Raw genomic sequence first — 13,488 nt, forward strand, 5'->3', positions numbered from 1 at the left:
GGTAAATAATAGGGGTGATGTTGTGGCTGTGATAATTCAGGAAAAGTGACATCTCAGGAAGGGTACTTTGTATCCAAACTTGCCTTCATCTGTCCTAACTATACTGTTGGTCCAAATAATCTTATCAATGATGAAAAATCTTGCCTCTCAAGGTAAAGAATGTGATGGTGGAATTATAAGCCATTTGGAGTTGATTCTTTAGCCTGAAAAAAACCCTATTTTTTTTAACTTTCTCTCTCCTTCTTCCTTCTTTCTGAATGCTTCTCCATTCTGTCTTCCTCTACCTTCTTCCTCTCTCCCTTACCTCCCACCTTCTTTCTTGCTATTTTACCCTCATTTTCCCTAGGATACTTTTATTCTTCAGGTCTCAGCATGGTGTTGGAGAACAGCACTAGATTCACAGAGTTCATCCTCCTGGGATTCCCAACTGCCATGGAACTGCAGATACTGCTCTTTGTGATATTCTTGGTGGCCTACTTCTTGACTCTCCTGGAGAATTTTGTCATCATTGCCCTGATCAGAACAAACCATCACCTTCACAAACCCATGTACTTCTTTCTCAGCAACCTCTCCTTCCTGGAGGTCTGGTACATCTCAGTCACTGTCCCAAAACTTCTGCTGAACTTCCTGGGGAAGAAAAGGACCGTTTCTTTCATGGGATGCATGACTCAACTCTTCTTCTTCAGTTCACTGATGTGCACTGAGCGTGTCCTCTTGGCTGTCATGGCTTATGATTGTTACTTAGCTGTCTGCCACCCACTGAGCTACTCAGCCATTATGACCCACCATCTGTGCTTATATTTGGTGGCTCTTTCCTGGTTCAGTGACTTCTCTATTTCCCTAATAAAGGTATCCTTCATCTCACGCCAAACCTTCTGTGGCTCCAGGGTCATCAACCATTTCTTCTGTGACATCTCCCCGGTGCTGAACCTGTCCTGCACAGACTTGTCCTTGGCAGAGCTGGTTGATTTTGTGCTAGCTTTAATCATTCTGCTGGTCCCACTTTCTGTCACAGCTTGCTCCTATCTCTACATTATCACTGCCATCCTGTCTATCTCCACTGCCCAGGGGAGGAAGAAAGCCTTCTCTACCTGTGCATCTCACCTCATTCTGGTTGTCATTTTCTTCTCTGCCACCTCTTCATGTATGCTCGGCCTAAGACCCACCCTTATAACTTGAACAAGCTGGTTTCCATTGTAGGAAATTGTCACCCCCATTGTAAACCCTTTCATTTATTGCCTCAGGAACCAAGAGGTGAAGGTTGCACTAAGGAAAGCTTTTTTTAGGATGAGTGCCATCTCAAAAGTATCTGTACTGATTACTGCCCTCCAGAGGAAGAAGATAATTTCTAAGTAGGGGTGTGCAAAATGGGCCGTATTTGATTAGGATTCAGATTCAGCCTGAATTGGGGGACAATGATTCAATTTTCTGATTCAGATCACTATCCCAATTTGATTCAGCTGAATCTGAAGATTCGATGCTGATTCAGAGAATCAGTGATTTGGCCATAGACACAGGTTTAAATGTTTTTTCTACATACCTTGAGGTATCAGGCATGGCTCATGAATGCTGCAATGCTGGAGTGGATGGAGCATCCCACAGGAGCACAGGATGGTGGGAGCAGGGGCAGGGGCGGGCTGTGTGCCTGACAGTGGACCGTACGTACTTCCAGTCCACTACTGGGTCCACTGCTGAGCGCATGGGAGACCCCCTGACCCCATACCTCCCCAGCTCAGTGATTGACTGTGGGGGGAAACCTAGGTGCCCCCGAAAACCCAGGAGGCACCATTCGCTGAGCTGGGGGGTGGGGGGAGAGTCCCAGTGTGCTCCACAATGGACCCAGAAGTGGACCAGAAGTGCTTCAGGTCCACCACAAAGCACGCTGGGGACCACCACAGGGTCCTGTGAGATGCTCTATCTGCCCCACTATCTCAGCATTCACAAGCCGCCTGGTACCTTGAGCCATGCAGAAAAAACATTTAAAGCTGTGCCTATGTCTGAATCATTGAATCTCTCCAAATGGATTTGGAGGGTTCAATTTGATTTGAGGAGATTAAAGGTTCTCCTGATTCAATTGTGATTCGACGATTCGGCTGCTGTGTTGGGCCGAATCTCTGCCAAATTGAATCAGTGACTGAAGTGTCACACAGCCTTATTTCTACCCAGTGGATGTGGATTGTGTCAGTAAGAAAAGAGTTTCCTGTCACATCCTTATTTCACTCAGTTTGTGCACCAAAATGTCACACACACAACTACACGTTAAATTGTTGGAATTTCTACAACAAGTGATTCACCATTGCCTGTGCTAGCCAACTAAACATACTCAGTAGGGTTGTCCTCTAGCCAGACAGCTATCAAGAGGATCACTATCACTTCTTATTTGTTATCCTAATTGTCAGAGTACTTACTCAGGGAGCAGGAGACATGGTATCTTGGATGCTTCTCACCCAGAGGGGTTTTGTGCCTACCTTTTTGGCTCCTCTGGCAAGCCATGTCCAGGATGCTCTCCAGCACTCCTTTTGAAGCTGGTTTACTGGGCAGTCAGGAGAGGGATTGGGGTAGAACCAAGAGACAGTCTACAATCCACAGGTTGTGTGGCTTAATGAGGTGGATGTTCCATTGGAAAGGAAAGTGCCTAAGGTTCTGACATAGCACCTGCCCCCTTGTTTCTAATGGGGCTAAAACTTTTACAGAGCTGTTTATCCATTTATGAAGTACAATTTTACAGTGGGTCAGCTTCAAGGGGAGGGCTGAAGGAGCTGTTTAGGTAATTCATGGCCCATAACTTTCTGATTGGAGCATTTTTTTGGAAGGTAGGAAATGCAGGACCAAACCCTCTGGATGAGTACCAGGTCTTCTGTTCCCTGACCATGTGACGTAGCCATAAATGTATTGGGATAAAAGCCTGTAGTGCTGTTTGTTAGGATTATTAATCTGGATTATTAGGGAGCCCTGGATTTGCAGCTGAATAAAGGCATGACCTGTGGCCTAGCAGAGCTGCTGACCACAACGCAGAATGATATCTAAACCAGCCATTTGCTTATGCTAAGTAACCATTTTAACTGTGTCAACCATTTTCTGAGGGAAAAGCAGCAAGTGAATCTGTGCGAGTCTCTGTGCTGTGAACCAGCTACAGCGAGGAATGAGATAAGATAAAGGGGCCCCCAAAAATGTGGAATATGGTATAACCTGAAACAGAAAAACAGAGTGAAACTATTGTTTATTGCGGCTCCCCGTATTCAATCGGTGTGGGAACTCGCCCAAAGCTGTCTCCATTCTGAACAGAGCTATTGCAAGCAACATGTGCTGGTGTTTGCTCTCTGCTCTTCTCTGGCTAATGAGTAACAGGATCCATGGGTAATTGGACCACCGTCTCCCTAGTTGTTGGGTTCCACATGGAGTCAGGGTCTAACACTGTTGTACTTCTTCATTTTTTTTTTTTTTAATCCAGCTATGTACATACCATTTAGGCACAAAAAGTGAACTAGGAATTCCCCATCTAATGTGGAGTCCAAGGCTCATTCTGTATGGAACCCTGTTTAGTTAAACAGCCCCAACAGGTACTATGCAGGTTGCCTTTTTAGCAGATTTGCTTGACTGGCAATGTCTTACCACAAGCAGCTGGAATATGGCTGTATGATACACCTCACTGATGAAGCGAGTTTCTCACCCCACACATCTCCATGCTTGGTTCTCAGATCCTGGCTCAGTCCTCTTTCCCAGTTCCTTCCACAATTTCATTTTTTTTTTCCCCCCTGAGTCCCACCTTACCTCATCTTTAATTTCTGACCCTGAGCCTATATCAGTCTTTTACCCACTTATGTTTAATGTAATTTCTGTTTCCATCTGGTTGCCCCCAGCATCAGGGATTCCTTAGCACCTCATATTGGTTCCTGTGCTGGTTCCTACCATTGGTGGTGGAAGACCAGGACTCACCCCCCCAACTAATTTCATGGCAGCCAGCACCAGCAGCAGCACCATAGCACTGCTTGGCATGCAACCAGGCCAGCACCCCACATGCCCTCAGTTCTGTGTGTCTGAGGAAGAAGAGGCTGCATGCATCACACCACACAGAGTACAACAGGATTTGTAGCTCTCATGCTGACATATGCATTCAGCCCCCCAAAATAATATTTTCTCCCTCTGTCTATGGACCCCACCTGAAACCTTCAAGCTTCTGACTCTCACCCCAGATCCTTGCTCCTTCTTTTAGATTTTCCTCTGTATTAGATGCCAGCTTTACCAACTCTACCAGACTCTATACAGTTCTTAGTTCCAACATCAGACTTCAATAAAATATTTCATTTCTATTAATTAGGCAAAAACAGCATCTCTTCTCTAGCACTAAAAGCACTAGGGAGAGCACAGAAATACAGAGTCAAGATGTAAATCTTCCAAATGGATTCTTACTCTGAACATTTTCCAGTTTGTTGCTCTACTTCCATTAAATGTTTGAACTTTAACACCTGAAGACATAGGGAATATTAGTCAGGAAGTAAGAACTATTAGTCAATGGTATCAGCTCTCCAAAGGAATAGATGGGAAACACCAGCCTAGACAAAGTCCATTTGAAATTTTACTATATAGGGTGCTGTTACACCCTATATACCTTCAAAACATTTTAAATCTGTGAAATGTTATGCTCTCATAAATTTAGAACAGTTTCAGAGAGGTTAAGACCTAATGCCATCTTAAAAACACAGCTGTGACTTGCCACTAGAGGGCCTGGGGAGCAGGGGTGTTGACAGCAGTCAGGTTTCTGGGGTGGGAGGGAGAGAAGCATGTAGCTCGGGGGCAAAGAAATCAGCATGGGGTCTGTGGCTTAGGAGGAGAAAAAAAAACAAAAAAAACCTTGTCACGGCGGGGTCCTCCAGGAGGGCCGTGATCTCCTTGAGGCCCCTTCCTCCATGCCAAGTCGGCGCAAGGGCACCCTCAGATTCTCGCCCGCCACGTCTTTGATGTTTAGGTAAAGTTGGGAGGCTGCCTCACGTCTCCTTGGGCACGGTTAGTTGGGACCTCTGTCCCCGTGTTTTCCCGGACCCACCGGGGGTCTCCCTGTATGATGGGTGCGTCCCAGGCACCCTAGCTTTATGGGCTACACGTGGCTCCTACCAACCCCTAATACCACGCCCCAAACCTCGCAGATGTACTGGACGTTGGACTGTCAAAATACCTGCCCGTTCTCCCGGGCCTCCTCTGTGATCTAGCCTGCTCTCGGGCTTCTTGCACAATATACTGCCCCTCGCTGGGGCTCTTCCTCTAATCCTGCCCTCTCTTCAGGGCTCCCGGTGCCCGCTCTGGGCCTTCTCTCAAATGTCGCCCCTCTCTGGGGTCTCGGTGCCCCTTTTGGGCCTCCTCTAAAAGTATTGTCCCACTCAGGGACCCTTGCCCGCTTTGGGACTCTATATCGAGCCTCCGGACTTTCAGGCCCACCGCGCTGCTTCCCCTTTGCCGGACGCTGTGCCGCTATCCCCTTTTCCTGGGGACCACTGCAGCACCCTGTCCTTCTCTTGGGTGCACTGTGCTGCTAACCCCTTTTCCTGAGGTCCACCGCAGCACCCTGCCCTTCTCTTGGGTTTTCTGCAGTGCTAGCCTGTTACCGGGCTTGTCATGCCCGTCCTGGGCTTCTCACATATTGCCCCTCTCGGGCTTCTCACATAGTGCCCCCTCTCGGGCTTCGGGTCTCCACACCCCACACCGCTGCGCCCTGACAGGTGCCAGGGCCCTCACTTTACCGTGAGCCCCCCCTATGAGTACACTGTGCCCTCAGGCACTGGGGCCCCCTGCACACCTATGAGTACACTGCGCCCTCAGGCGCTGGGGCCCCCGCACCCCTGTGGGGGTCCCTATGAGGCCTCCTCCAACCCCTAATAGCCTCACCCTAGCCACCGGTTTAATATAAACACTAAAGCAAACACAAGCCTCCTGGCTATAACCAAAACCTAAGGCCATAACAACATAAGCCTCCTGGCTGTAATTCAACATCGTTGCTCCAGCCTCTGGAGCTCTTGCAAGCTAGACTTGCGATCAGGGTTCTCCCTATATCCTAGCCGAGGGAGCTCCTGCCTCTCCTGCTGCTAGCAAGAAAAAACTGCCAGCCTAGCTTCAGCCCTGGACTTTATAAAGGCCAGGCCCTGCCTCCTACAGGCAGCTGACACTCATTAGTTGCCCTGGCAACCCACAGCTGTACTCCCTAATCACCGCTAGGGCTCCTTATGCACTGCCAGAGCTTTTCCTCTGGCAGTTTTCCCCTCTCTAGGAGCGGGGCAGCGAGGTGCCCCGCGACAAACCTGTTTGCAGTGAACTCAGGGGGAAGAAGTAAAGAGAAGTAAAGAGAAAAGAGTGAAAAAAAGAGAATATAACAACAACAACAATAAAAAAAAAATCTTGCATGTGTTTCACTGAGTTGGGATTGGGGCTGGGGATAGTTGGGTTAATACTTACACTAAGACAGAGCTGGGATCCAGAAGGCTTGTTGTGTGCCACATTGGGGCAGAGCAGAGACCCAGTACTCCAGTGGTAGTAGGATTGATTGCTGTTGCTGTTTGCATGGAGGTGCCAGAGCAAGCACCAAACTGATGAGGTGAACTGTAGCTGGGTGCTCACAGCAAGCAGCAAACTGGTGAGGTAAACCAGAGTGCTCAGGGTCACACTCCTAGGGACAGGAGGGGGGTTGGCTTGTGGCCAGCACCATCCCCTGGGCAGTAGAGTTCAGGAGAGTTGAAAGTTTGCCCACAGAGCAAAGAAATAGGAAGGGATGAAAATGGTGCATCTTGGGATGCTGGTGGACTGAAAGTAGAGTATTTTAACTCCCTAGAACATTTTAACAATACCCTGGAACAGACTAGGTAAAATGGTTCAGAGATAAACCTTGCTACAAGTGGCATAACTTTTAAACATGTAAAGTATACTTATCACAGATTAACACCCTTTAACAGGTGATGATGCCATTTTAGGTGCTTTTCTGATGGTTTAAAGGTGACCTGTAACACCACCCTAAGGGCCCCTGTGCACATTACACCTCTCTTGTTATTTAACAGCACACACGCTTCCATCCTAAACTGGTCCCAGGACAACTGTTCATTCATAAACAGAAAGGGATTTCCTTCTGTGATACCATAAGCTGTATTGGACCACCAAGGCAGATTTAGAAATATTTACTTGGGATGGGCAGGAAGCGCCCACAATGCTTGTGTGTTTTGAAACTCGCCCATCTCTGAGATGACAGACAAGGGCCAATATGCCCCAGGACTGGAGAAGGTTGTTATTTGGGGTGTTTCAGTGCTCCCATCAATCCTAGCTGACATGGTTTACCCATTGCTGCCCTGGCTATGAAACCATATGCAGGGCAAATGAGTGACACCCAGAAATTGCTATTCAACAAGCAGCTAAGCAAGTGCTGGATGAGTGTGGAGTGTCCATTTGGACACTTGAAAGCCTGGTGGAGATCAGGCTAGTCTCTGTATGGGCAGGGAGGGGCAGCACTGGGTGGGAGCAGAGGTAATGGGTCATGGTTTTCTTGTGGTGGAAGGCAGGCAACCTGGGAAGAGAAGTAGGTACCAAACCAGTTTGGGGAGGTGACTGGAGGGGATAATGTGCCCAGAAAGCTGTTATAAGATTCATATGCAAATACACTAATTGATTAGACGATAGCCTGGTTCCTTCTTTCTCCCACACACACCATAAACCACACCTTCCCTGGCAGTGAAACCTCTGATTTTCTGACTGCTATATGTGTTGATTGGTGGGGGAGGAGGGAAATTTCATTGAGCCTGGGCAGTTTTCTCTTTTTACCTCAGTGGTGTTACCTCTCAGCTCCATGTTCTTGGGAAACCCTGGCACAGGATGCATCCTGTCTGACTCACAAAGAATCCCCCCCCCCCGCCTCCTTGAACAAGAACTGATTACAAAAGACAATGAAGATGCAGTGGGAGACACACCTAAAGCCCTCCAGATAAGGGAGCAACTGCCCTAGGTCTCATTTCCATCCAAGATGGAACCAGATGACAATTCATTTATATGAGAGATGGAGAACAGAAAGCCCAAAAGAAAGACCACAGTGAATCCTGGCTTCAGAGAAGCAGGGGAGCACTGCATGATGGGGAAGCCGTGCTCCAAATGCTAATTGTCAGAGCTAATTTGAATTAGTGCCTCAACACAGTGGAACTTTCTAGCACAAGGCACGGTAAGGCAGGGGAAGTCTCGGCATGGTGAAGAGTTCTGGCGTGGATAGAGTTCCCGCCGAGGAAATGCAGATTTGCATAATACAATTGGCCGATGTTAAATTATTCCGACGTGGCAGCTGGCAATTGGCTCGCTAGCCGTATAAAAGGTTAGGGACGTTTCCGCCCTAGTTGGAGAACTCCGCAATTCCCCCTGGAGTGGAACTCCGGTAGCTTGATCACCTGCCAACGACTACCCGTCAGTGAAGCCTTGCGATGTATCCTCCGTGTTGCATGCCCGAGTTAGACCCGAGCTACCCGGTCTACAAGAGCTCCTCGATTAACGATTAGAGAGTAGAATTGTTGCAACTACGATTGCCTGCGCTGTATACGACTCTACAGTGTAAGTAAAGCCATCTCTGTTTTTCCAACTGATACATGTCTCGTCTGTGCCTAATTCCGCTCCGGTGATAGAGAATACCCATCTACCCATCTTGGGATCGCAGCCGCAACCCCAGCTAGCATTCCCGAGGACTCCTGATCCTCGATTTCCCCCTCGGCCCCCACACTAATCAACCCACATTTACACACACCCAGCTCAGCATTTATCAGACCAATTCTAATCTGGATTTACGAAGGACTTTTCCCCTCCTCCCCCCCCATCACACACACCCCTCTCATCTAACCAGAATTAAGCAGAAGTAAAGTTTAATAGGCATCTTGGGCCATACATTCCCCGGTCCCACTATGGGAGGCCTACTTAAACTTGATTGACTAAAACTTGGTTGCTGTGTCAGGGAACGCTGAGGAAAGAGACCGAGTCAGGGGGAGTATGGGCAACATTTGAACAAAAGTAAAGGGTTCATTAAAGCATCCAGCCAATTGGAGTCCTGACCACAAGTGTTGTCATACTTTCCCCAGGACGACTGGTGGAAGTCCTCCTCACAAAAGTTTATGAAAAGTCATGCTAAGCTGAGGCTTTTTCACAACAGGTAAGAATCCAAAACCCTGATGCTGCAAGCTATCTATGGTTTCTGAAGAAACAATGAGGTATCCCATCCAGTATATCTCCTATCCATAAGAATTTCAAGCTGGCTCCTAAGTGTCTGGGTACTCCTTAATGTTATGTTTTTCCTGGTTATTGATCAGTTTCTTGAGATGTTCCAAACCAGATAACCCCTTGTCAATAGAAAATACAATTATTTACACTATTAAAAGATGCAGGCCATCCAGGATCAACTTTCAGGCTGGGATAGGTAGATATTTCCTGCACACCTCCTCCTACAATTTGGACTTTCTCTCTGTGTCTCCCTCTCTCCTCCTGGACTTCAGTGGACTTCAGCCCCTGCACCAAGCCTCTCTAACCCCTGCTGCCAGTGTGTGTGGGCAGGGGAGGTTGTTTTACTGAATCCCAGTCCCTTCCCTATCTTAAATTCCAGCCTCATTCTCTCTCTCAGCTCCAGTCCACCTCCCCCCCACCCGGCCAGTTTCCCAATCTCCTCCCAATTCCATCTTCCCTTTTCTGCCACCTCTCAGCCTCTCCTTGCTTTCCCGCTGTCCCTGCTACCTTTCAGCCTCCCATGCCATCTACTGCCTTTTACCTGTGACTTTCTGCTGCTTCTCCCTGCTGCCTTTCAGTGTCTCCTGCCACTTTTCCTGTGAGTTTCTGCTGTCTGTCTCTCTGTTTTCAGCCTCCCCCCCGCACCTTCTGCAGCCCCCCACCTCCCAGCTCCTTGTGGCTGTCCTGCAGTTTTCTCCAGCAGCTGGAGCCTTTCTTCAGCTCCCAGCACCTACTGCCATTCCCTGCAGCTTCTCTAGCTGCCCTGGCCCCATCCTCTGGCTCCCCACACCCAGACCCCCTCTTTAACACCCACACTTTCCCTTAGTCCCATTTTCCCCTCTTCCCATCTATCTTTTCAGCTACCCCATAGCTCTGGCTCTGGTCCCAGCCTCTGTGCCGGCATCGCTCCCCTGTTCTGCAGGCTTTGGGCATTGTCTTTTAATCAATTAAGAACAATTAATCTAAAGTTACCCCCAGCCTCAGTTCTTCAGTCCAGGTCCCTCTAGTCTACCGGTTCTAATCCCAGTCCCAGTAACTTTCACTCCCAGCAATTTTCACACCCTATACTTCTACTTTCTTACCTTAACCTTTCCCCAGGTATCCCAAGTACACCAAGCACATACATACATACATGCACATTACAACATCCAATTTAGGAAGTCATCTGTGTGCATGTTTAGGTGGGTGGTATTTGTGTGAATTAGTGAATATACATATATATATACACATATAGATATCATTGTGTGTGTGTGGTATAAGAATTAGTAATCCAATTATGTGTATTGGATGTGCAGGTGTTGGTAACTGATTATGTCTAAATTTGGTGTATGTAGCATGTATGGGCTTAAACTGGTGATAGGTGTGCATGAACCTAGACTGGTTATTTTGGATGTGTGTGTATCTGAGTTGCTAGTGTGAGTGTGTATGCACCTATTGAGTGTATGTGTGCTTAACTGATTTTTATGTGTTCATGTGCAATTGTACACCACACCCTCCTGTCTAACAGTACAGCATTGAGATCCTGAGCATTGGCCTGACCCCTCAGGGAAACAGAAGAAACAGATCGTCTCCCTTCAAGGATTGTGCTAAGAACTTTACCTGTCAGCATTGGAACCCGAGTGCCTTGGACTGATGAGATCCGAGCTCTTGCTCTCTCTCTCTTTCTCTTTTCTCTCTAGGCATAGATTTCTGAACCTGAACTGTATTAGTTAAGCTTGAGCTAAGTTTCCCCAAATACTTAGTGAAACCAGGGTAGTACTGTAATTGCTTGTGTTTGTTTTTCCTTTGCATGTCTATTACTACTAGTACCATTATGTATTTCATACTGTGATGTAGGAGGTCTTATGGCTAGTGCCACCCATCGATTAGGTAGCCCCTCCCCTTGTCCCGCCTGCCATGACTTTGCTGGTATATTATTGTGAGAGGGTTCCAGTGGAGTTCTTACCACAGGAGTTCCCTGACACAGGTGTACTCACAGCTGTTGCCTATGGTGTTCTGTGGGGCTCCGCCACCCCTACACCCCGTCCACTCGCCAACTGATCACGTGCTGATGGGATAATGACCTTCAGTCTTCTGCGGGCTTGACCGCCATTGGTTTCACCAATGCAGGGACTCAGACTCAGCTGTACAGCTCTGCCAGCTCATCCTCTTGTCTCTCTGGCTCTTCTGATATCCCTTTGCATCCTTCCTTCCTAACTTCCCTAGAAATAATATTCCCCTTGGGTAGGGAGGCTCCCAGAGCTGCCTTCCCTTACCCAGTGGATTCCAGGGGATTCTGCACCTGTCCCCGGCTCTATTTCTCCTAGGGGCAGTGCTGGCAAATGCAGGGTGCCTCATCGTTCCCCTTGCTTTCCTCCTCTCGGGGGAGTACTGGCCTCTCCCTGCTCACTATCTGTTGCAAAGTAGGAATTTTCCCCTTGCTTTCCTCTGCTAGTGGTTTAGAGGCTTCTCCTGCCTCTTGTGCTGGTATGGCACAGCCCAGCTGGAGCCTTTCCCCAGCAGGAGCCTCAGCACGCCAGACGTGCTGCCTGCTCTCTCTCTCTCTCTCTCTCTGGCTCCTCCTCCCCGTGTGTGCTGTTGGGGATTTTAAACTTTCCTGCAGCAGCCGTATCAGCTGTCGCGATTGGCCCAGCTGTCTCCATTACTGGGAACAGCTGCTTAAATAGCCAGCATAATGCCGGCTTGCGTGGCTGTAGCTGCGGCTGCAGCTGCCACCGCAGTCTCGGCTCCAGCACCGCTGGGTCTCCCAGAGGCAAGTGACCCCCTCCGGGGTTCTGTTCCAGGGTTTTGTCTGCCGCACAGCCTTTCCTCGCCTCTCCTTGCACTCGTGATGGCAGCGCGCCACTGTCACACACACACACTTAGCAATAAATAACTTATAGCCAAACTAATAGTAACCAGGTGTATTTTCCCTTCTTTACTTTTCCTTTCCCACTTGCTCTGCAGCAATGCTTCTTTTACCTAAGCTAAAGATCCCTGTGAAGCCCAGAAATACTGTGGGGTCTGCTCATCAAGAGGCTAAAAATTGGGATGTGCTGAGTTTGAAACACATAAGGGGATCAGCTTGTATGGGCTGATTGACCCAGTTTGGCTCAGACGTGCCCTATTGAAATGAATGTTGGCCCATGAGGGTGTCACCTGGACACCCAACGTGATTCAGAGGTATTCTGTTTACCTGTGTGCTTGTGTCTGACTACAGTTTATTGTTGCTCTGATGAACTGATTCTTGGCATAGGAGGGTGTCAGCCTGTCCATGCTGATCAACCCAGCCGGGTCAGGTGTGTCATGTTAATCTGTGTGTTTGTGCATGTATGACTGATTTGGTGACTGGAGGAACCCAGCCCAATTAAAACTGAGTCCTGCAAGATAGCTCTATTGGGGGTGAGGACTTGCAGAAGGGAGAGATACAGCTCCATACAGAAAGACAAGTGACACAAGCAGCAGATGGATAGAATTACCAAGACCCTAAAAATGTATCCCTAATAAATGAGCACACCCCAAAGTGATGGGCAAATCTGGTAACAGTGGGGATGTTAGCTCATTGCGGGGTGGGGGAGAGGGCTAGGAGTAGCATCATTGTACCCCCTGAAACAGCTTTTGGGCCAACTGTCCTGGGCCAGGGGATCCCTTGTACTCAAAGAATCTTGATGATCCTCAGAATAACCACTGCCCAAACCCACCCAAGCACTTTGGTTCTCTACTTTGCAAAAACTCCTTCCTTTTTTGACATAATACAGTTGAGAGATGACAGAATTTTTTGTGTTTTACATACAAATTTATATAGGACTGTTTGTATTCATAGATAAACCATTTTTGAGTTACAGTTTTATAAGTCCAAGAATTGATAATTGAGTTTTTACACACAATTTTTTATTGATTTAACACTCACAGAGAACCCCCCACCCCCACCCCCAGCCACTCTGCAGTGAGAAAAGTGCGCATATTTAGCACCCATTTTTCCTAACCATGGAGAATATTTTTGGGAGGACAGCAGAGCACCGTCAGTGAGGGTAAACAGTATATTAAGCTTTACCTTCTTCCAACTGTCCAGGAATGTTACCTGAGTTTTTGGGCAAGTGTGTGTGGGATGGGGGTGGTAATGAGCCATGGGCAACAAGCTGCCAGCCCAGCTTGAACTCCTACATCAATGGGACGGGCTGAGTGTGTAAGTGGGTGGTTAGTTGTATTGTAAGGTCCACTGTGGAGTAGGCAAGCTGGAATGGCTGACAAACTTTTTAGAAGCAGAGCAAGCTGCAAGGCATGGGG

The 13,488-nt window shown here is 48.1% G+C and overlaps 1 pseudogene; it reads left to right on the top strand.

The window, feature by feature from the left end:
• The first annotated feature begins 372 nt into the window (after positions 1-372).
• LOC102369704 lies at positions 373-1,356 on the top strand (annotated as a pseudogene).
• The last annotated feature ends 12,132 nt before the right edge of the window (positions 1,357-13,488 follow it).

Source organism: Alligator sinensis, unplaced genomic scaffold (genome assembly GCF_000455745.1).
Source record: "Alligator sinensis unplaced genomic scaffold, ASM45574v1 scaffold1259_1, whole genome shotgun sequence".
Taxonomy (NCBI): Eukaryota; Metazoa; Chordata; order Crocodylia; family Alligatoridae; genus Alligator; species Alligator sinensis.